Here is a 24,731-nt window from a genome sequence, read left to right as displayed (position 1 = left end):
TCAATGAGTGTTTATGGAGGATCTACCCTGGGTAAAGAATTGTATTAGGTTCTGGGTAGTAAACATTCTGTGATGTTTTTAAAAGTCAATGGTTTAGCCAGGCTGGTGTTGCTCAGTGGTTGAGTGTCGACCTATGAACCAGGAGATCATGATTCGATTCCTGGTCAGGGGACATGCCTAGGTTGTAGGCTCCAACCCCAGTAGGGGGCATGCAGGAGGCAGCTGATCAATGATTCTCTCTCATCATTGATGTTTCTCTCTCTCTCTCTCTCTTTCTCCATCCTTCTCTCTGAAAGAAACATTTAAAAAAAAGTCAGTGGTTTAGTGGGAAAAGGTAGTTTGCATTTTGTAGGAAATATAAAGTTGTAAATTTTACATAATTAATTGTGTCTTAATAAATCTTTAGGAGAGTGCTTCTTTCTTCAGGACAGATTGAGCAAAAAGGCTTCTTGTGGCCACAAGACTTCCTGTAAGAGTAAAGGAGAAGAGTGGGTACTTTGTTTTCTACTTCAGTTAAAATGCCCTGAACCATCAGTGCAGGGCTACTTAGGTTAGAGGCAAAAGCCACTATCGTTTTTGAATTTTGACATGTGCTCTATAATGTACACATCTTACATTTATGTCCTTTCAGCTGGAAACAATTGTTTTCCTGTCAAAATGCTTCAGAAAGATTCATTGTTTACTTTCCAGAGAAGACTGAAACTTGACCTTGGGCTATCAGTTCTTAGGCAGTTCTGCCATAAGGATCACAAGATAAATGTCTCTGCCATCTCTCAGTTCCAATGTCTAACAGATATCTCCTGCTCTTTGGTCTCTATTGGAAGAAGAAAACTAAAAACAAAACCTTTAATTCAACAACGTTGAAAGCATAGCCAAGTTCTTATAAAGTATCCTTGTTCATTTTAAAACTCCAAACAGAAAATTTCCATTTCATTAAAAGAGTCAAGTGGAAGTGTGGGAAAGCAACCAGAAGCATTAATGAGATTTTATATCATGAACATATTTTCCTTTTATCAAAGAAGGTACAATTAGGAATTAACTCATCAATCACAAAATCAAGTTCAGAGATCCCATGTGCATATAACTTTGTAAGACTACAAAGAAAGCAATCCATAGACTAAATATTCTTTAAAATTTATATATATATATATTATTAATTTCAGAGAAGGGAGAGGGAGAAAGAGACAAACATCAATGATGAGAATCATTAATTGGCTGCCTATTGCATGCCCCCTACTGGGATCAAGCCCGCAACCTGGGCTTACGTATGCAAATTAACTGCCATCTTTGTTGGCAGTTAATTTGCATATTGCCCTAATTAGCCAATGGGAAGCGTAGCGGAGGTACGGTTAATTACCCTTTTTGTCTTTTATTAGATAGGATTATTAAATTAATTAGTTTCACACACATTCTTTTACATGTTAGGGGAATACCAATTTTAGTGGAATGTTTTATATAATCATGTTCACTTCAACAAACATTTTTGTAATTGTTCCTTGAGTCATTTCTATGATGTCTACGTTAAAGTGTTAGTCAGATAATTCTAACATCTCTGTCATCTCCGTGTGGGCATTTATTGACTTTTTTTTTTTTACTCATTTTCTTAATTAAATACGAGATCACCCTGGTTCTTGTTATGATGAGTTTCTTTTGATTGAAACCTGAAAATTTGGGGCATAATGTTAAAATAGTTTAGATCTAATTTAAACTTTCTGCTTCCGCTGGCTTCTCTGACATTGTTCTGCACTGGGGTGGGAAGCACTCCTTGGTCATGACTAGGATCAGATAAAAGCCCAAATTTTCCACTTGGCTTCCAATGAGCCCGAGAAGAAAGGTTCTTAAATACTCTCAGGTCAGGGTGAGAGTCCCACAATCTCTAGGATTCCACTGACTTGGCCCTGGTTGAGAGCAATAGGATTGCCTCACTGCTGCTGCCTATGGCCTCTACTGACACCTACTGGCTGGTGGTGAAAGTTCTCTCTACTTGGCCTCTGATACCAGCACCGCAAGGAGGGAAAAGCCCTCAGGAGAGCTTGGGCTAGTATCCCCATCCATAACTGCTGGTGGGAAGGCCGAGGCTTTCATGCTGTTATCTTTACTGTCACCACAACTGTAGTCTCATTACCATCTAGAGCAGTGATGACGAACCTTTTGAGCTCGGCGTGTCAGCATTTTGAAAAACCCTAACTTAACTCTGGTGCCGTGTCACATATGGAAATTTTTTGATATTTGCAACCATAGTAAAACAAAGACTTGTATTTCTGATATTTATTTTATATATTTAAATGCCATTTAACAAAGAAAAATCAACCAAAAAAATGAGTTCACGTGTCACCTCTGACACGCGTGTCATAGGTTCGCCATCACTGATCTAGAGGGATGAAAGTTCTGGCTCCCTACTTGTCCTTCTCTGACTCCCCTGTAGCACAGTTTGAGGCATCTTGGTGAAGTTAGAATTCTTGACTCCCTGTTCAGATTTTGCTGCCATCGATATGGGTGGGGCCGTAGATTTTGCTGTTTTGTTTGGTTGCAGTAGAGTGGGTATTTTCTCAAAGTTCTATGTCTTCCTAGGCTTCCCCTTTTTTGACCTTTTGACTAGAGAAATCCTTGACTAGTTAGGTCTTATTTTTTTTATTGTGCCTATTGAAAATTCTGGGTTACCAACATCTCCATCACCTATCTTGGATATATAAGGCAAAAAGAGAATCCAGGAACTTATAACTGTGTCATACTTTGGGTCCTGAGGTCCCTACCAGTCTGCCTTCTTCCCTACACCTTTAAGAGTTTTCTAATATTTGTTTTATATACAATGTTCAGGACTTTTAGGTATACTTACTGGGAGGAAGAGGAAAAAGTATGTATACTCCATATTCCTGAAAGCACAAGTCTTCTTCATTTATTTTATTAGTTCTCAACCTCTTGTCCTACTTCTCTGTGTGTTTTAAGAATAATAATATGAGATTGTATAATTTTTATTAGGTACATCATAATACACTCTAGGATGAGTCAAGAGTAGCCCATATTAACCATTCAATGTAGTACTTCACAGTTGGGCACTTATATAAGTCCACTAGATGACTAAGAGCCATTTATTTACTCACTTATTTATTGGAATATAAAGTAATGGGGACAGTAGTAAGAAAAGGTTTCATGGAAAAAGTCCTCAGCTGTGTTTAGTATTTCAGTAGTTTTGATGAATTTTTATACAATTTTATTTTAATGTCACATAATATTACATCCTAATTCCTATAAACTACATTAAATGAAAACAATGTGTAGCAAAGGAAAATGTGTAAAATATTCATAATCAGAAAATACTATTTAATTATTTTAATCATAAATAAAAATATTCCTAACCTGGCTTCCTGAACTGATAACACTAGAATTGTGAGGGGAAACCAAATATATATGACAAGATGAATATGGGATACAAATACATGAACCATGTCACGCCAAGTGTAAATCATTTATCGTTAAAGGTGGGATTGCAGTCAAGCTTCACCTCTTGCAATCTCAGGTAAGTCAGGGCACTTAGCCTGTCTGACCTTTATAAAGGTAACTTTCTTGAAATATTGCTGTAAAGATCTCAAGTGGTATTTTAGCTGTGTGTGTGGTTGGTGACATTTGTGGGGGCCTCTTAGTTCTGGGAGCAGTGTGTTTAAATTGCTCATTTACTTATCCCTAGTCCACAATCTCAGAAAAAGGGCTATGCTTTTGGTCATTTTATCACCATTAACTACCTCCATGAGTGAGGACTGGATTAATTAAATAAATGCTATGGGTCTCAAGTAATTTGTTAATCATCCTCAAGTATTGCTGGAATCAAGAAAATAATTTTGTAGGTTTTTGTTTTGTTTTTGTTTTTTTTGGAAATCTCCTTATCTTCAATGTCTATATAATATCACAGTGTTTGGGGGTTAATCTTTGTGACATATCCACATGTATTGGCTATCTCCAAAAAGGAACATGACCTCTATATTTGTGATATTTGCTGTCTGACCTATTTTAACAGCAAGTTCAACTAATGAACATTAGGCAGAAATTACTGTCTTTGCACAATAATCAAATGAACAAATAAAAGTTTTATCATCTTAGCCCTTATATTGAAAAATAGCTTGTATTATGCCTCTCAAAAATGATAAAAATTTTTGCAATTTGTAGCTTTGTTCTAGAATTCATACAATTTGCACTATATGTAAGTATGGCTCAATTTATGTTTTAGATATTTTCTTTGAAAATAATGTGGGTTTTTAAAATCTGTGTGTACTTATTGTTAAAAAATACTTTAGTAACTTTAGACATTTTTCCAGTTGGAAGAATGTAAGTAGAAAGAGAAATTTTCTACAATATATACAATCATCTCTTACAAGAAAGTTTACACAGACCTTTGTGACTTCAAAAAAACCTTAAAATACATTATTAACATCTATTTGTTTATTTCAAAGAAATTACAAGAGGAATTTTTAGCATAATGTACCTGCTTAAACTGATAGAAACCTGAATCTAGAAGCTTATCAAATTATTTTCAATGAAGGGACAATAATGTTCTTGCCTTAATTTTTTTAATTCCCACATACAATATATATATATATATATATATATATATATATATATATATATATATATATTGCTATTTAAAATTTTTTTGTTTTATTGCTTAAAGTATTACAAAGAGTATTACATATGTCTCTTTTTTTTTCTCTCCTTGACCTTCCCCTGGCCTCCCCTACCCCCCCCCCCCCCCAGTGTCTTGTGTCCATTGGTTAAGGACTTATATGCATGCATACTAGTCCTTCGGTTGATCTCTTACCCCCTTGCCCCAACCCTCCTCGGACTTCCCACTGTAGTTTGACAGTCTGTTCAGTGTTCCTCTGCCTCTGTATCTATTTTTGTTCATCAGTTTATAATGGTCTTAATTATCCATAAATGAGTGAGATCATGTGGTATTTCTCTTTCATTGACTGGCTTTTGCCTTAATTTTTTATAAAATGATTCTAACATTACATTTTGGACATATATAAGCTTTATTATCTTTTGCTATGTATGTGGACTGTATAATTTAAAACTGCAAATTATATTGAAAAGATAAATGGAGTAAATAAGAAAACTTGTTTCAGTGCTAGCTATGCCTGTAGACTAGTGTTTTTTGTGTGTTTGTTTTGTTTTTTATCTTAGACTAATCCTATTTTTACCAGCTTTATAATTAATATGCAACAAAAAACAAACAAAAAATCACTACATATATCCTCTATAAAATGAAGGGTTTTTGCTCACTCAATAAATATAGGCACAAATTTTCAAAATGTTTTCTAACTCTAAATTATAATGTTCAATGAAGAAATAAATCATACTTTTTGATATTAATCATAATAAATATGTTCTAAATCAATGTAAACAGGGATACATATCTACAAGCATTTATTTACGGTAATTTCTCTCTCCAGAACATATTCCCAGCTTTCAAAGATATTAATGACAATTGCCCCCAGAAGACAGATTACAAATATTTTGTTTCAAGCAATAAATTCATGTGATTTGAGGCTGATATCTAAAAATTATGAACACATAGGGAAAGTATAAATGGAGGTGCAGAGTAATTAAGTCATATCTCTAACACATTCCGTCGTGTGGAGGCAGTTACAGACTGTATTATCAGAACACAGCACATTTACAGCAATACCAGTGCACCATTTATGATGAAATCCAGTGTGACTGATAGTGCCAACCATATTAGAAACAAGGTGACTTTTTTTTAAAATGCATATTTATCTGGTGTAACAAGGATATTTGTTTTGTTGCCATGATCAAGGTACGTTTTCTTTTTTCCATTGTGGTTTTTGCTAATGTATCTTACTTTGGTGATTATCTTAAGTACTTTGCAATGTGCTGCCTTGTTAAACATTTTTAATTAACTGTCTAAAAACCTTGCTGGAACAATATATTAATAGCTCATCGAAAGAAATTAATATATTCAGTGCCTCTACAATACTTATTATACCTTAACAAGTGCTCCTTGGCAATTTATTGAAAATTAATTATCTTGCCAAAAGAATGCAAAAAAGTCAAATAGAAGACTAATTGAAATCATTATAACCTTCTTGTCTAAATATACATATGATTGGCTAAGGAGAACAACTTGTAAACTGATTAATTATCAGGTCAATAATTCTTTATAATATCAAATAAGACATCAACTGTTATCAAAAAGATACGTGGAATATGCATTAAATCCTAGTTTTCTGAGTACTTTAAATTACATTTTCTTGATATATTTTTCAGTTAACTTTGTTTATACATAAAATATTCTATTACTATTATTGTCTATATTAAAAAGTTTGAATTAGGTGAAATTCTTTTACAGTGACCTATCATTTTTCACTTTTCTGAAATCCTTTCTCTCTTATACCCCCCATAGTTATCATCATATGTTCTCACCTTTCTTTGTTCCATTAAAATATGTATGCTTGCATCATATTATGGTTTTCTGAAAGGTTGATATTGCATCCTTTGACATGCGTACAGTACTTAAGCAGTCTAGTTACTACATTTGTTATAACTTAATGCCTAAATGAAATTTAAATACATATCTTTTTTTAGATAACACTTATAGACTAATGCTAAAATTGTTGATTGGAATAACTGTTAGGTCTGTGAAAGAGATGTTTCAAATACGAAGGCCCCAACATCTTCCTCAATAAAAAACAAATAAACAAACAAACACCAAACCCTCCTCCCCCCAAAACACACTAGCCTTTATTAAATCTATCCTGATGTGACAAGCCCTAGGCTAAGTGCTTTAGAAGAAGAAAAAGTCAATTATTCTTCATGTAACACTTATAGGATTTATCCTACTATTAATAAACTAGAGGCCTGGTGCATGAAATTCATGCTGGGGTCCCTCAGCCCAGCCTGCCCCCTCTCACAGTCTGGGAGCCCTCAGGGGATGTCCTATTGACAGCTTAGGCCTGCTCCCCATGGCCGGTCTGGCTGCAGAGACTCAGAGCAGGCACCCCGTGTGTATGTGTATATGTGTGTGTGTGTGTGTATGTGTGTGTGTGTCCGCTGGAGGCCTGCCCCCAGTCACATTGGAGGCTCAGAGCAGGTGCCCCATGTGTGTGTGTGTATGTGTGTGTGTGTGTGTATGTGTGTGTGTGTCCGCTGGAGGCCTGCCCCCAGTCACATTGGAGGCTCAGAGCAGGTGCCCCGTGTGTGTGTGTGTGTGTGTGTGTGTGTGTCCGCTGGGAGAGGGCTGGTGTGGCCAGGCCAGGCCCTGAGTAGTACCGTCACTGCTGCCACTGTCATTAGCGTCTGGGATGCAGGCATGGATTGAAAAGACTGAACCACACCCCAGGCCTCTCTGAGCCTGAGTTTGTTCATCTGGGAGTTGAAGCAGGAAGGGCCAGGCCCTGCACTCTAGGCCCTTCACAGAGACATCTTTTTTGCCCTCAGTCCTCTTTCCCTTTCCAGGCCTGAGGACAGCAGCGTTCTTGTTTTTTTTTTTGTTTTGTTTTGGTTTTTTTTTTGTTTTTTTTTTTTAAGAAGGTGGAGATTTCTAGAAAAGACAAAATTACAGAGACAGAAAGCAGACCTGTGGTTGCTTGGGGCTGGGGCTGGGGTGGGGTTGACTGCAGATGGGAAAATAGCGTGATGGAAGCTTGAAAACAGTTTGTGTCGGTGGTTGAGCTGCTGTGGAAATTCACACATCAAACAATATGCCTGTTGTGGGTGAGTTGTATGGCATGTAAGTGCCTCTTTGAAAAAGCTGTGTAAAGGCGTACATCTAAAAGGGAACCCTCTTAAAACCACAGTTGGGGAGGGATTACCACCTTCTAGGAACTTGATAGAAAGTGTTCAGTCAATGGTTGTGAACTTGAAGAAGCACGGACAGGGTGCTGAATTGGAAGCCTTTACGTGACCTGGGCAGGTCTAAGCTCTGTCTGCGTCTGTTTCCCCCTCCATGTCATCCCGAGTTGATGCCCTCAGAGGGGTGAGAGGTGCCAGGGACGGCCCCTGCAGTGGCTGCCCTGCCCCGCGCTCTGTGCTGCAGGCCCTCGGGCTGTCCCAGGGCCGCTGTGCCTTCGCCTTTGCCACAGAGCACCTCTGCCTTCCTGCCTTTGTGCAGAGAACTTCCTCCCGCCAGCCCCTGGAGCGAACACACAGCGGGAACAGTTGGAAAATCCAGATTAGCCTGGCCTCGTTTCCCCCACCCCTGGCTCCTTCCCTTGACTGGGACCAGAGAAGCAACCAGGAGACTGCCCCAGAGAAAACCCCTCAGACCAAGGGGCCCAAGCACCTCCTGGGCACTGGTACACGTGGCAGGCTAGGCTTCCCTCTCCCCTCCCAGCCGACAGGTGACCGCAGCCATGTAGGCTCAGAGCAGGTGCCTCGTGCGTGTGCGTGTGTGTGTGTGTGGCCTGCCCCCAGCTGTGTCTGAGGCTGGGAATAGGTGCCTCTCTGTGTTGATCCCTCAGGCTCCAGGACGTGCCTGCGTGTTGTTCTCTCAGGCTCAGAGCTGTGTCCAGCCCCTCCTCCTGAGCTGGTTGTGACCGTTACGGAGTCTCGACCTCATTTGCATATTACTGCTTTTCATATATATACTATATATATATATATATATACACACACAAACAGATAGGGGATGATAGATATAGAATTAATAAGTGCAGAAATTCAGCCTCAGAGAAGTTAATTAAATCACTCAGGGTCACTTGTTAGTGAATGATAGTTTTGGGATTTCAACCTGTGTACTCAGTGTGCAAAGATAAAGTACTTAATCACTTTCAATCAAGTTAAACTGTGTTGAAAGCTACTTAAGCTGCCTAAGTATAGAAACAGCCTTGCTTCCTGATGGCTAATAGACTGATAGAGTTAAGCAGAAATTAAATAATGTTCAAATAGTTACCTGTGGATAACATTTCAAATTTTGTCTTTATGGGTTCTTCCTTTCATTCCAATGATTGTCTACACGAAGTTAAATACCTTTTAAACTAAACCAGAAACATTCCATAGGAAAATTGGTGGTTAGAAACTCTTTACAAGTTGATAGGAAAATATATTTATAAAAAGTAAATAAACAGAGTAAGATCAGCTTGGGTACTCATGCCTATATTCACAAGTGTATCCACTGTGAGAGGTTATTTTGATGTTATGTAAACCTGTCATTAAACAATGCATATGCTGTATAGCAGCTTGCCTTCTTCAAAGGAATGTGTGTATACATTTGATACTTTATTTTTTTTAATGTATTTTGATTGATTTCAGAGAGGGAAGGAGAGGGAGAGAGAGAGAGGGAGATAGAAACATCAATGTTGAGAGAGAATCATTGATAAACTGCCTCCTGCACATCCCACACTGGAGATTGAGCCTGCAACCCGGGCATGTGACCTGACCAGGAATCAATGGTTCATAGGTTGACACTCATCCATTGAACCATGCCAGCCAGGCTACATTTGATGCTTTAAATGCCTGTTTATCTTTCATATAATCCTCATAAAACTTTAATAATAAATGTTTAATGTACTTTCTGTTGCTATTTTCATACTCTAGTAGAAAGGAATATTTTGAAATGAAAACTATTTACACAAATATATTAGATTGCATACAAATTTATTTCTATTTGTATATCTACATAAAGTTATGAATTGCATTACCTAGCACCTTGTTAGGTACTTGAAAAAAAAGACATAGTCACAGGAACATATTTAATGCATAAATGTGTGAAATAATAAGGTAATTATGTTTTTGATATTTGTTAGAGTTAAGTGGAACAAAATTCCACTCTAGGTAGTTTATTTATTTACTAGAGGCTTGGTGTATGAATTCATACATGGGTGGGGTCCCTCAGGGTGGCCTGCCACCACCCCCTGACCTGCTCCACCATCCCGTCTGTCGGGTGATTGATCAGGGCCAGACCCCTCACCCAGCTCCCTCAGCATCTGGGAGCCGGGTGGTGGCCCTACCCCCTGCCACCACTGCTGGTCGCAGTCTGTGGGGCAATCAGCAGGGCGATTGCCCCCGCTTGCACCAACCTTGGCCTGGTGTCCCCTGCTCATCTGTTCCACCATCCTGCTGCGGCCCCACTCTCATCAGGACCCAATCATGGCCGGCAAGCACCTCTACTGCCACCTGCTGCCAGCACTGCATAGCCAATGCCCACCATACTCCACGCCACCCCCTGGTGGTCAGTGCACATCATAGCAAGAGGTCATAGCAAGTGGTCAAACTCCTGGATGAGGGGACAATTTGCATATTAGGTTTTTATTATATAGGATTATAATCTTTATTGTTGAAAGTATTACATACGTCCCCTTTTTTCCCTATTGACTCCTTATAGTCTCACCCCCACCCCCACCCCAGGCCTTCACCAACCTATTGTCTGTGTCTATGGGTTATGCATATATGCAAACAAGTTCTTTGGTTGATCTCTTCCCACCCATCTACCACGCCTTCCCTCTGAGATTCCACAGTCTGTTCCATGCTTCTATGTCTCTGGATCTATTTAAGAAATAGAAAACTTGTTTAAGGATATTAAGAGATATTGATTGGATATTATTGTAGGATATTTAAAGTTTTAGGAAATCAGTGAGATAGCTGAAGAAGATGCTAGTTGAATTTCTGGAGCAACTAACCAAATCACTCCTGGGACCTTCCTGCTAAGGAACTTTCTTTTAAGATCATAAACTTTTAAGCCCTAAAACCACATTTACATCGTCACAACCAGGAACTACTAAAATCAAAATTCAGTATCAAGCTCTGGTCGGTTGCTCAGTGGTTAGAGCAGCAGCCTGCACACTGAAATAGATTCTCAGTCAAGGGCAGGTACCTGGGTTGCAAGTTTGACCCCCCGCCCTAGTCAAGGTATGTGCAGGAGGCAACCAATCAATGTGAGAGGTTTCTTTCTCTCTCTCACTCTCTCTAAAAAAATAAATAAAAATCAATAGAAAAAAATATCCTCAGGTGAGGATAAACAACAACAAAAATAATCCCCTATCAGGAAAGCACAAACATATACACCTAGAGACATTTAGGACACCACTATGATGAAAAAAAAAGAGTTTTTGCTCTTGTCTCCAGAACTACATTGTATCTTTTGCAATCAGGACCAGTAAAATGGATGTTTGTACCATCTCTCTGCTTTCCTGAAACCAGTTACTGAGCTATAGTACAGCTATTGATGTGTTGTGTGAAACAGCAAATGCCTCAATATCCACATTTGCCAGGTGAAATAGCAAAAGAAGCTGCTCTATGGCCTCTATCTCATGCCTGTCTTTCAGTGCCTCGTATGTGCATGTGATCAGCCAAATCTGTCACATCTACAAACCTGAATCCAAATAAGCTTGGAAAATGTAGTTTTTATCTTTCCTGCCTCTGTTTTCTAGGAAGAAAAACTAGAGAAGGGTGAAATGGATGTTGAATGGATGACATGGGACACACATTCTATGTTATTAATAATGAATTATAGTCCCGTTCATTTAATTTGCCTTTACTTTCCTTAGTTTTGGGTTTCCCTCCAAAATTAAGAATAAAGGATATGATCCAGCAGCCCCTCTTCTGGAAAACAATTGCAGTGTCCTTCGATAGGCAGATGATTGAATAAAGAAAATTATATATATATATATATATATATATATATATATATATATATATATATAGGAATACTACTCAGCCATAAGAAAACATGATGCACTGTCATTAGCAACAATCTGGATAGATTTTGAGAATACCATGCTAAGCAAAATAACTCAGATAAAAATAGTCAAGAACAATATGATTTAACTCATAGCTATATATGTAATATATATCCCACATTCAAAGGCTATTAAATCTCATTGTTTACCCATATCTTCAGGAAAAAATCACTTCTACTATTGTGGTAAACAACCTGCTTCCCTATTTATAATGGTCTGACCCTCTAGCAACTTCAGCGCAAAATTATAGCTAATTTGCCTACAAACGTCAGGTGGTCATAATAATCTGGCCACTCAGTGTATATAAAAGGCTAATGGGCAAAGTGTCCCCTTGGGAGTTCGACCAGGAGAACCGGAGTTTGATCGCTTGCTGTGATGTACACTGACCACCAGGGGGCGGCAAGGAACATGGTAGGTGGCCAGCTGTGGTGGCTGGTCACTGAGGGAGTGAGAAAAGGAGGAGATGGGGAGGTGGAGAACCTGATCGGCCTTGATTGCCAGCCAGGCCTAGGGACACTACCCGTGCATTAATTTTGTGCACTGGGCCTCTAGTATGGGATATAAAACTGAAAGCAACAAATGAACAAACAAGGAAAACAAATTGCCTTATGATCTTGGAATTTATCCAAAGAAACTGAAAATAATAATTCAAAAGGATATATGTACCACCATGTTCATTGCAACATTATTTATGATAGTCAACATTAGGAAGCAGCCCAAGTGTCCATCAGTAGATGAATGGATAAAAAAGCTGTGGTACATTTACATAATGGAATACAACTCAGCTGTAAAAAAAGAAGAAACTCTTACCCTTTTCGATAGCATGGATGAATACGGAGAGCATTGTGCTAACTGAGATAAGCCAGTCAGAGGAAGACAAGTACCATATAATTTCATTCATATGTGGAATCTAATGAACAAAATGAACTAACAAACAAAATAAAGGATGCTCCCAAAATGTATACACACTTTGAATAATTATTAACTCCAATGGGTTAAATATAAAAAGAAAGAGACATCAACTGAGCTATCAGCTATTAAAGTGTGTATACATTTTGGGGGGAACACCCTGTAGAAACAGACTCAGAGAGAGTGGGCTGACAGTGTCCAGTGGGGAAGGGGGGGATTGAGCAAAAAAAAAAAAAAAAAAAAAGGCCAAAAAAAAAGAGAGAAAAAACTCATGGACATGGACAACAGTGTGGCGATTCCTGGGGGAAGAGGGAGTGGTAGGGTTAGTAAAGGAGAGTTTAGGGAGGATAAATGATGATGGAAGGAGACTTGACATGGGGTGGAGAACACACAATACAGTGTACAGATGATATGTGTGGGATTATACACCTGAAATTGTATAATTTTGTTAATCAGTGTAAACCCAATAAATTTAATAAAAAGAAAAGGGAAAGAAAAGAAAAACAAACAAAAACTCATAGACACAGACAGGAGTATGGTGGTTACCAGAGGGAGGTGGGTAGGGGTAGTAAAGAGTAAAGGGGGTAAATATATGGTGATGGAAGAAGAATTGACTTTGGGTGGTGGGCACATGATGCAATACACAGGTGATGTGTCATAGAATTGTACACTGGAAACCTATATAATCTTATTAACCAATGTTCCCTCAATAAATTTAATTAAAAAGAAAGATAATAAATTACATATAATGATGACTTATCATTTTGGTACTGATCTCTTTCAAACTTGTATTTCTCTTCTATTTTGTTTTCCCAAGTTCCCTGCCTTTGCTTCTGTATCATTAGAGTGTAAAAGAATTTAATACCATATTAAAGCTGACATAAATAATGTAGATAAGTATTACCTAGCAGATAAAGGAGCTCAGAGCCAGAGCAGTTTCAGTGCTGATAAAGCAGTTCAAACATGTTATCAAAAGCCTAAGCTCTTCCTTCTTTATGCTTTATAATCTGAACGTGTTGAGTTTGATTCTCAGGCTTGCCTCTCATAATCTGAAGACCCAAAATGAATGTTGCTGGAGCTTGTTGCCAAAGGTATAAATTAGGGGCAGCTTCCCCTTACATCTTGGAAAGTCTTCCTGTGAAACCCAGCAGCTCCCATGTCCTAGAACTGAGTGAAATGCCAGAGTACTCGTAAAGAAACACTTGGAAAGCCATTGCATTTTTGCGTGAAAGAAAGGCTGCACGTTTACTTGGTTCTATCCTGTATCCTTAAAATCATTATAAAGCTTGATGTGGGTAAAATGCATACTTTGCACAAATCAGCTTAACAACTCAGCCCTTTGTATTAATACAAATCACTGTGCCTAGCATAGTTTTTTTTGTTTGTTTGTTTATTAATCCTCACCTGAGGATATTTTCCATTGATTTTTTAGAGAGAGTAGAAGGGAGAGGGAGAGACAGAGATAGAAAAACATCGATGTGAGAAAGACACATCAATTGGTTGCCTACTGCATGCATCCCCACAGGCGTCAGGGATCAAACCCACAACCCAGGTATGTGCCCTCGCCCGGAATTCAACCCTTCAGTCCAAGGGCCAACACTCTATCCACTGAGCCAAACCTACTAAGGCCTAGCATAGTTTTGATGTAGAGAATATGTTCAGAAATGCTTCCATATTAATTGCTTATAACCTAAGATAATTGATCATTTTTTGTCAATAGTGTAGATAGTAGATAGACTTCTATATATATACAGATGTGACACAATTGAACCTCTCATATAAAAGCATATAATAACATATCTATTTTTATTCGTTATTTTTAATATTTTACATGTATATATATAACACTAACATACAGTTAAAATTTATATATATATATTTATATATATATATAATATTAGCCTTAAAATTATTTCTTACATAAGTAATTTATATGTAGTACACCAGTAGTTTAAAGTGACTACTGCACTGTGGTACTTGTTTTAGTGAGTAAGGAATGACTTTCTTTTTTCTCTTTTTTTCCTATGCCCTTTTAATAGAAACTTCCAATACTCGGGACTCTAGGAATTTTGTGTCATTTTGGTTCAATGCTCATCTAGATTCAGATATGATGATGCGAGGTTTCGTGCTGTTTGAAGAAGCTGGGGTTCATCTTGTGTGATGCTTTGAAAATGAGAAGAAAGGGCTTTCCTATATTTGGAAGTGTCCTGGCAATGAGCAAAGGGTAAAGAAAATCACTGCAGAATGCTGTTTGTTCAATTCAAAAAGCAGTCTGCTATTTTATGAGCCATTTTTATTCTTTGACTGGCTTCCCTGGAGAGATTCAAATAAAGAAGTTTGAAATACACCAGGTTGAAAGGCTGAATATGTCAAGAGTATGGATCACTGAAGCAAGATCTTCATCTTGCAGCTTAATTTTCTGGCTAGAGCACTTTACAAATGAAAGGAGACACTCATGATTACTGCTGATGCCTCCGACTGCAGGAACATCAATGAGTCTCCAAGGGGTTTGAAATATTTCAGCACATTGAACATCAATGGGGAAGTCTCTCTTTACAGAACAGGTGCTACAGACCTTACCAAATTTCCAAATTCCTCCTTTCAGTAATACAATATATACCTTTTTACATTCTACAGCATGAGCCAAGGCAAGCAAACCGTACACAGATTTTGTCATTTTATGCAACATGAAAACCAACAGCTTTACTGCACAGTATGGGCTTTCACATAGGCAATATACAGCTCTGCATCCTTTGAATATTTCTATTTCTTATTATTTTTATGTTGTTAATTCTCCTGTAATTTTTTGAGCAGAATGCACATGTACCGAATTCTATGGTGTTTGGCAGTTGAGGCGATTCAGTAAGTGTGTGCCATAAATATGTAAAGTTCCAACATATTTTTATGCAAATTGTACTGATAGACAATAAATGTACTTTTCAACTCTACCAGAAAGATCCTGGCATAGAGTAGTGAGTTTGAAGTTCAATGTAGGAAATTAAAAGCTTTAGATTCATATGAGTGTTTTCATCTCTCCTCCAACTAAAAAATAATTACTCTGAAAAACATGTGAGGCAAGGGTAGATAGTGAGATGTTACAACGGTGAGATGAAAGAATATTTCCCCAACCCGGAATTATGTTCTCCTTGCAAAGAAAGGGAATTGCTAAGTTTTGTCAGGCAAATGCCCCTTTGAATTTTAGAATTTAAGTCTAAATAAATCCATAAAAATAAATATAAGCCATGGGCAGAGACTTTGAAAATGGAAGATGATCAATAAGAAATGGGAAACCACATACAAATAACATTTTGATAGTATTGTCACAAAATACATATGAGAGCCAAAAGAATGAGTCATGTAAAGAAATGAATAGGACTACACCATGAGCTTTTTGCAAAGCTCAGGTATAAAAAATGGCATGTGCAAAGTGTAGGAAGAGGAAATCAATATAAAAGATAAATTTTAAAATAATATACAACATCTAATAATGATGTCAGGAAAGCTATAGGTAAAACAAGAGGTGAAAACAGAAAGATAGGAAATGGTTAGAAGATAAAGCATTAAAAAGGACTGCTCTGATCCCTTGGGATCAATGGTAAAATGTTGATGATGAAACAGGAGAAAGTAGAAGGCCACTGATATTTTCTGCCATTCAATGGATTATCATTTGTTTTATTCATTTATATATTTGTTTTTTATTGTGCACACACCCTATGCTAGACAAAATATAAGGTTCTATCTGGGAAGAATAATTCCCATTCAAACTGAAAATATAATAAAATAAACATGTATAAAATAAGTTTAAAATGTATCTTTAATGACTAGTAATAGAGCACATAACTTCTCAAGATCATTGTCTATTATTATAATACCAGAGGCCTGATGCACAAAATTCTTGCAAGGGGCTTGGCCCTCACAGCCCTGGCTTCGTCCAGAAGGTTGTCCGGAAGGACATCCAGAAGGTTGATAGGTTGTTTGGTCTAATTAGCATATGAGCTCTTTATTATATAGGATTATTTAGAGCCAAGATTTACCTAATATTATTTGCCTTGAACTGTGCCAAAGTATGAAATGTGTTACCTTATTTAAGCTTTATTTCAAATTGTTAACCTAAGTTCAAAATGAGGTACAAAGAGATAAATTTCTAAAACTGATGTTTTCTTCAAAGCAAGGGTCTACCTCCCTTTCATTTTCTGGGTCTCCTCCAATCCCTGACCTTACTTGAGGCCTACCTACCACTATGGAAACTACAAAAATGGTAAACTAAAAGCAATAACACAATCATAGGCAAATTAAATATTACCGTCACTGTAAAAATATTGAAAGATGCAGAAATGGTCATTTCTATGTCAAAACACATTTTTCTCTGGATTGGCTGATGAAATAAAGGATAGTTCTAAAAGCTTGATGTTTGAGAAATAACTTTTGATTTGCTACAGGGCCCAGTGGAGAAGGGGCCACCATTCGGCCATAGGACCTAAACTGCCTCCTTTGAATAAGATGTATATAGTACATCTTGCCTAAGGTAGGCTTGCCTATTAGGCCTTCATAATTATGTAGGGACAAAAATGAGTCCAAACAGATAACAAAGGCACAAAGTAAAATTGCCCTTCTCTCGCTCCATGTAGGTCTGGATCCTGCCACATTGCAGCCACAATTTCAGGCCATAAATATGACCTCCTGCAGAGTTTCCTGTAACCCTCTCAAAGAGAAGGAGTGATTTTAAGCTTGGTTTACCACTGGCTCTGCATGATATGCTGCCACCAGCTCTAAGTGGACTGCTGCGTGCCTGTCCCATTCAGGATTGTCCTTTGAGGAGAGTGGAGAGTCAATCTTTCATAAGGCTACCACGTCCACTTACCATAGAAGAGAGGGTGGCTTCACATAAGGATATATTATGGCTTATGCTTGGTGTCTAAGCATAAGGATGATGCAAATTATCAGGGACTTGTGAAGTACAAGACTGGACATTTAGTAACAAGGAGATTTTAGAAAGAGGTATGGGACTGTATTTCTGAATGACTCTTGCCCCTGTTTTTTATACCTATGCTAGCACCACAACCTTCAGATACTAACAAAACATTTCTAATTTTTTAGAACAAAAGATATAAATCAGTGAACTGATGCCTTTAGAGTTTGAATCTTGTGTATCACTCTGAGATCCAGTAAAGAGTAATGTAATGACTTATTTATTGAATTAAAATTCATCCTAGATTGCTCAGAATAATCACTGCAGTTAGCTGTTGAGTAATTATCAATAGTGTCCTCTCACCAGTAAAGATGGTGATTTTTAATGGCAAATTATGTGGTACTCTATCTAATAAACACATGTTTAGATGCATCCAGGTGAGAACATTTTATATTGCTATAGAGAGTGCTAGGTTATAGTGGAAGACTACTGTCAACTTATACAGGTGACAATGGGCTATATAAAGGCTCTCATCCCTCAGAATGAAAATTAGATTTGTCTTACCAAAAAAGGAACCCTGACCAACAAGATACAACTAACCAGTAAAGAGTACATGCAATGGACAGTAAAAAGGGAGTTATGCATCAGAACTATTGCTTTGTGACCAGTAGCAAGAACAAGAACTCTTTTGTCAAACCTTTGTCAATCTTTCATATTGCTATATCATGAATAGTAATGTTTTAACTAATAGGTTTTCTGTCAATATTATATAAAAACAATGTCCAATGCTGGATATCTTTACAAATTAGTTCATGAAGTGCATAATATTTGGAAATAACTTTAACAGAAGTAGAGGAGATGCTGATTCCCTGAGATTGGAGATCGATACAGAAGTGAATTCCTTTCGTTCTCCTTAGAAAGGATGTTTGCATTTTGTTGACAGGGGCCTTGTTTTCAGTGTTGTTATTTTCAGATGTACTTGTGAGAGACTAAATACATATGCATGTTAGTTCTCCAGAAAATGGACATTTTTTTTTTATTTGAAATACATGCATTCCCACTTTGTATTGGGGATGGGGCATCTATTGAGACTCCTGCCTCCCTGTATGAAAGTTGAAATGGGTTATGTATTCCTTGGTCCTTAAAGAGCAGGCACCTGATCTAGCTTGGCAATAGTTGCTCCAACTCAGTGTAGTGAATATTTCAAACAAACTATGCAATCATGTAAGAACAAATGGATATTTATTTTAAAGTGTAATAAACTCCCAAGCAGCAGTATACAGAACCGGAGTACTCACTGGTAGCAACAATAGCAAATTCTCATTCCAACCAGGGTATTGCCATGGCCTGATCTTGGCTGTTGCTCCTGCTCCCATTGCAGCTTCCCATGGAATCTTTGAATGGTCAGATGGTCTTTCAATAAATCTCCTCTTTTCTTGGATTAGCTAGAGCCGATTACTTTTTCTTTACAATTAAGAAATCTGACTGGGGGAGACAACCAAGATGGTGGCATAGGTAAACACATGAACTTGCTGCCACGCACAACCACATTAAAACTACAACTAAAAGACAAAACTAATATCATCCAGAACCACGGGAAGGCTTGCTGAGTGGAAATTCTATAAATAGAAGGAAAGAGAAAAGCGCAGTGAGTCCAGTAGGTGGTGCAGAAGTGTGGAAATATGGAGGTATGGAGGTGCACGCGTGAAAGGGGCTGGCAGCTGGTCACGCTGTTGTCTTTTTCAATCAGGAGGGAGATACAAGCTCCCGACTGCTCTGAACTCCGGTTCCGGGTGAGAATTTGGGGACCCAGACTCATATGGAGAGAAACTAGACTGTCTGGCATCAGGCTGGAACGTGAGGGTAGCTTTCTTGCAGAGGTGCTTACAGTGTTCATTGTTTCTGCACGGGGCCGCGGGACAAAGACCCTGGGACCGCTCTGAGGCAGAGCAGACTGGCAGCCATTGTGGTTTGCTCTGCCCTGGTGATTCCCTGAAACCCTGCCCCACCCAATTTACAACCCCACCCAAGCTGTGAGCAGAGGCTTTTGCATATTAATGGCTTTGCCTTTCTCTGCCTAAAAACCTGTGAAACTGTAGCTGGGCCAGAGAGCTACAGAACTTCCAAAAGAAGGTCTAACGCTTCTCAGCAGTCTGCATTGTTTCACAGAGGCGCCTCATCTGGGCACCTCCAAATTCCAAAGAGGAGGAATCTGCAGATCTCTCTGTAGCTCCTGCTGGGTGGCCTCAGGCAGTGGATGACTTTGTATCTCCTTGGAGATCCAAGAGCCAGTGTACCCAGTGGTCAGAGTGAGACCATCCAGATGACAAGTCTTCGCATCCATAAGAGACACACTCAGGGGTCAGACTCAGTGAGCACCAAAGCCCCACTGAAGCAAGCCCTGCCCCATAAGGGTGTCTCCAGCACAGAAGTTCTCCCACCATAGACACAACTGGTCCTCACAGCCAATTGGCCTGGAGGTCAATTCCTCCCAGGGATACCAACAGCAATCAAGGCTTAACTACAACAAGACTGTGCACACAGCCCACAAAGGAGTGCACCAAGAGTGTCCACCTCAGGTAATTGAGGAGGCTGAGCCACTGGGCCCTATAGGACACCTAGCACACAAAGCCACTCTATCAATACAGGGAAGCAGACAAAATGTGGAGACAAAGAAACAGGTCACGAATGACAGAAATGGAGGAAAGCAAACTACTGGATATAGAGTTCAAAACCACAGTTATAAGGTTACTTAAGAATCTTCTAGAAACCTCTGAGAAATATAGTGAGACCCTCAAGGATATGAAAAAGGACCAATTAGAAATTAAGCATACACTGACTGAAATAAAGAATAATATACAGAGATCCAACAGGAGACTAGAGGATCCCAAGAATCAAATCAAAGATTTGAAATACGAAGAAGCAAAAAACACCCAACTGGAAAAGCAAAAGGAAAAAAGAATCCAAAAATATGAAGATAATGCAAGGAGCCTCTGGGACAACTTCAAGTGTACCAACATCTGAATTATAGGGGTGCCAGAAGAAGAGAGGGAGCAAGATATTGAAAACCTATTTGAAGAAATAATGACAGAAAACTTCCCCTACCTTGTGAAAGAAATAGACTTACAAGTCCAGGATTCACAAAGAACTCCAAACAAAAGGAATCCAAAGAGGACCACACCAAGGCACGTCATAATTAAAATACCAAGGGCAAAAGACAAATAGAGAATCTTAACACTTGGATTGCGGGAAACGATTAAAAGCAACAAGAGAAAAAGTTATCTACAAGGGAGTACCCATACGACTGTCAGTTGATTTCTCAACTGAAACTATGCAGGCCAGAAGGGAGTGGCAAGAAATATACAAAGTGATGAATAGTAAGAACCTACAACCAAGATTACTTTACCCAGCAAAGCTATCATTCAGAATTGAAGGTCCGATAACAAGCTTCACAGACAAGAAAAAGCTAAAAGAATTCATCACTGCCAAACCAGTATTATATGAAATGCTGAAGGGTATTCTTTAAGAAGAGGAAGAAGAAGAAAAAGGTAAAGATAAAAATTATGAACAACAAAGTGACAACAAATACATATCTATCAACAAGTGAATCTAAAAAATCAAGTGAATAAAAAATCTGATGAACAAAATAAACTGGTGAATAGAATAGCATCAGAGGCATAGAAAGGAAGTGGACTGACAATTCTCAGGGCGAAAGGGGTGTGGGAAGAGACTGGACAAAAATCATACATCTATGGATGAGGACAGTGGGGGGAGGGTTAATGGCATGGGGTGGGGTGGGAAGAGGGGAGCTATGTGGGGGGGAAAGAACAACTGTAATAATCTGAACAATAAAGATTTATTTTTTTAAAAAAGAATATAACCATGGCCCGGCCAGCATGGCTCAGTGATTGTGTTGACCTATGAACCAGGAGGTCACGGTTTGATTCCTGGTCAGGATAAAAAAAAAAAAAAAGAAAGAAAAAAAGAAATCTGACTGATACATAATTGTGGTAAAAATAATAAAAATACATGTATAGATTTTTCTACTATAAGCAAAAATTTCACATAGCTTTAATATAGTAGCTTACATACAGTAAGATCTAATGCTTTTAGCTGATCCAAGAATTAATGCAAAGAAAAAATATAATGTATCTGACCGAAAGATTGGTGAAAATATAAGCTATGTTAATAAACATGATACACAAGAAAGATGTACTAGCTCTAACAACCCATCCAGGATCAGAGATTAGAAGTTACAGAGCTGATGATTTCAGCTAAATACCATATAGACTATTTAATACATTGTTTTTAATGGAATTATCTCACGTGGGGGAAAGTGCAGTAAAATGAGACTTTGTTCTAGATCTTATTCCCATGTCTAACATTAACTATCCACGTGATTTTCAGCAAATAACTTCTCTAAATACAGTGTCTTTATTTATATAATAAAAAACCTATATGGCTAAAACCAGTCTTCTTATTTTATTGGTTTCTTATTTATGAATTAAATAAATCTTTGACACAAGTTCACTCTACTTATTTTTGTAAGAGTTTTTAGATTTTAAAAAAATTATCCTTTAACAGTAGGATGTCTGTATGGACTCATCTTCTATAGCCAATTAAACTATATAGCCCCATAATTACATCTCATGGACTGTTTAAGTCCAGGAGAGTATTTTCTTGATTCCCAGAATAAATCACAAAGAGCAAAAGAATTTTACTTCTGCTGCTTCTCTCATTCTGTATTTTCTTCAGATTCAGTGTTTTTTTTGTTTGTGGTTTTTTTTGGGGGGGGCGGGGGCAGTTGGCCAAGTTTAGTTTTTATTCTAGTCTGAATTTGGCTTCATCATTGGTGGCAGCAGTATTTGGGAATTAGATGTTGTTTTTATGATCATTGGTGATTTCTGTTGAGTAAAAAAAATGACCTGTCAGGTGAGAGATGACTGAGGACTTCTTTTGTTAATTTTTTTCTGATCATCTTTTGCAATAGATCAACTCCAAGATGTCCATTAACAATTCTCCCATCACTATATCCTCCTATTACTTCTTTGTTCAAGAAGTGGAATCCTTTACCATCTTTTGAATCTGGCCTTGTGACTTGCTTTAATCAATAGCATGTGGAAGATATAACACACCTGTTCTGGGCCAACCTGGTGTGATGTTTGACAGCATCCACTTTTTCTCTCTTGATGCTATAGTTCAACATTTAAAAACTCAAATTACCCTGCTTGAGAGGGAGATACCAAGCCACATTTGTCCCAGCCACTTGCTTCTTAATTCTGTTTAATATTGTAATTATGCATTTAGGTTATGTTAAAAACAATAATGTTGCAATTATCCATTTTTGCCTGTTTTAGAAAGTATAAAAGGAAGTGTGTGACTATAGAGGGTTTTATTATGTGGGTTCATGGTCCTTGCAGTTTTGCTAAAATGTTTACGCATGACAAATAGTTCCCAAAAATCAGCTTAAAGTTGTTAGTTATTTTCCTTAAAGACAAGTTAGTTACTTTGATTAAAACTTACAATATGAGGGGTTGAGACTATGATATGAAAAATAGCAAAGAGTGAATATATAAAGGATAATGAAGGCAACTACTCCTGACATTAATATCATAATGTGAATGTGATAATGCTGTCATTTTAAACATACTTTCTTCTATTTTTCTATAATTCATTTTTTGCTATTTCATATTCTTAATAATTTTTATTCATTCTCTTCCATTTATAGTTGAACAGCGGAATTAAATTAAACTCCTGTATTCACTATAAAGATAGATGCAATGACTCACTTGGACTTCATAAAAATCCTTTTCTTATTTCTAATGAGAATTTAATTTTTGCTCTTTAAAAAGAGGAAAATTATGCTTCTATATCTTTGTTTGGAGCACTAAAACCAATGTATTTTCTTGAATTCACAAATAAAAAAATTAGGCCTAAAGAATTGCATCAATTTTCAAATTTTCCACTTGAAATCTTCAGTAGTACTATTTTTTCCTCTATCCAGAAGGTCATTGCCATTGACCTAGATCACAGCTTCGGGGGAGCTGCACATGGAGCAGTGAGGGAGGAAAGGGACACTGATCTAGCACCTAGTTCAGCTGAATCAACCCTGGTGATCATTGGAGTGCCAGAGTCGCAGCCAGATGGGCTCACATCCAATTTTTTTTTTTTGAAAAATTAAATGTTTTCCTTTAATCACTGTAGGTATTAGAAATATCAAAGATCTGATGGACACAATTTCTGCGTAATAAGGTCAACAACTCTGCATGATTCTGGTGGGCACTAGTATAAGTTTTTATGCCTGGCACTTTCTAATACCTGCCCCTTTCCTGAGCAGTGATAAACACATGTAATATTACCATTGAAAAGATGCTTATTTCAAATTCATTGTCGATTACTCTTCTTTATAAATAATATATCAATTTCTTTACAATACTTAACTCTCACTATAGTTCACATGATATTTATTTCTCTCTTTGATCATAGAAACAGACAAGACATTTTTCCACAGGGAGGCATCAGTCTTCTGGATTGCTTATTTGATTGCTTTAACCCTTAACAAGTAAACATCTGGCAAAGCAAGGCATTGTTGCAGTACTAAATCTGAAAGCCTTTGTTTTTTAAGTTTCTTTTCATTCTGATTTTTAAAAATCATTACTTTCTTTGGAGAGGAAAGAAAAAGCTATTACTATAGAAAAGCATGATTACACATTGTAAATTTTTAAAATATGGAGCGCAAATCTCAACATGAATATAGATGCCTACACTATCAGAATAGTTATATTTGGTCTTGCTTTTCCAGCTTCTGTTAAAATATCTTCACACTCATCACTTTAATTTTAAATTATGTCAACCAGAGAGACTTTCTCATAAACTGAAGTTCTCATTTGGCTATATTTCACTCACACTGAAGAATAACAGAATATTGACTAATGGTCTACTAAAATCACAAATGCCTATTTGTAAATCTAAATTAGTGCTGTTCAGTGTGCGTATGTTAGTTTATGTGCAAATGTATGACCTTACGTATCTCTATCCTTACAGCATATCTTTATCTACCTGACTACCTATATCCATATTTGTGTGTGTGTACATACAACACATAGACACACACGCACATACTCCCAGTATTCCTTTCTATGTCTATAATGAAATTACTAGATATAAATGAGAAGGCACTCAATTATACTTTGAAACTATTTCTAGATGTTATTATTAATCATTAT

The 24,731-nt window shown here is 37.5% G+C and overlaps 1 pseudogene; it reads left to right on the top strand.

Moving 5' to 3' along the window:
• The first annotated feature begins 3,416 nt into the window (after positions 1 to 3,416).
• LOC138992299 (cationic amino acid transporter 3 pseudogene) overlaps positions 3,417 to 24,731 on the top strand; it is a 39,426-nt pseudogene continuing 18,111 nt past the window's right edge.

The sequence above is a fragment of the Myotis yumanensis genome, unplaced genomic scaffold (assembly GCF_028538775.1).
Source record: "Myotis yumanensis isolate MYYU_CA2020_CCGP unplaced genomic scaffold, mMyoYum1.0.hap1 SCAF_1, whole genome shotgun sequence".
Taxonomy (NCBI): domain Eukaryota; kingdom Metazoa; phylum Chordata; class Mammalia; order Chiroptera; family Vespertilionidae; genus Myotis; species Myotis yumanensis.
Note: the sequence above shows the minus strand (reverse complement) of the source record. Positions and strands in the feature narration are given on the sequence as shown.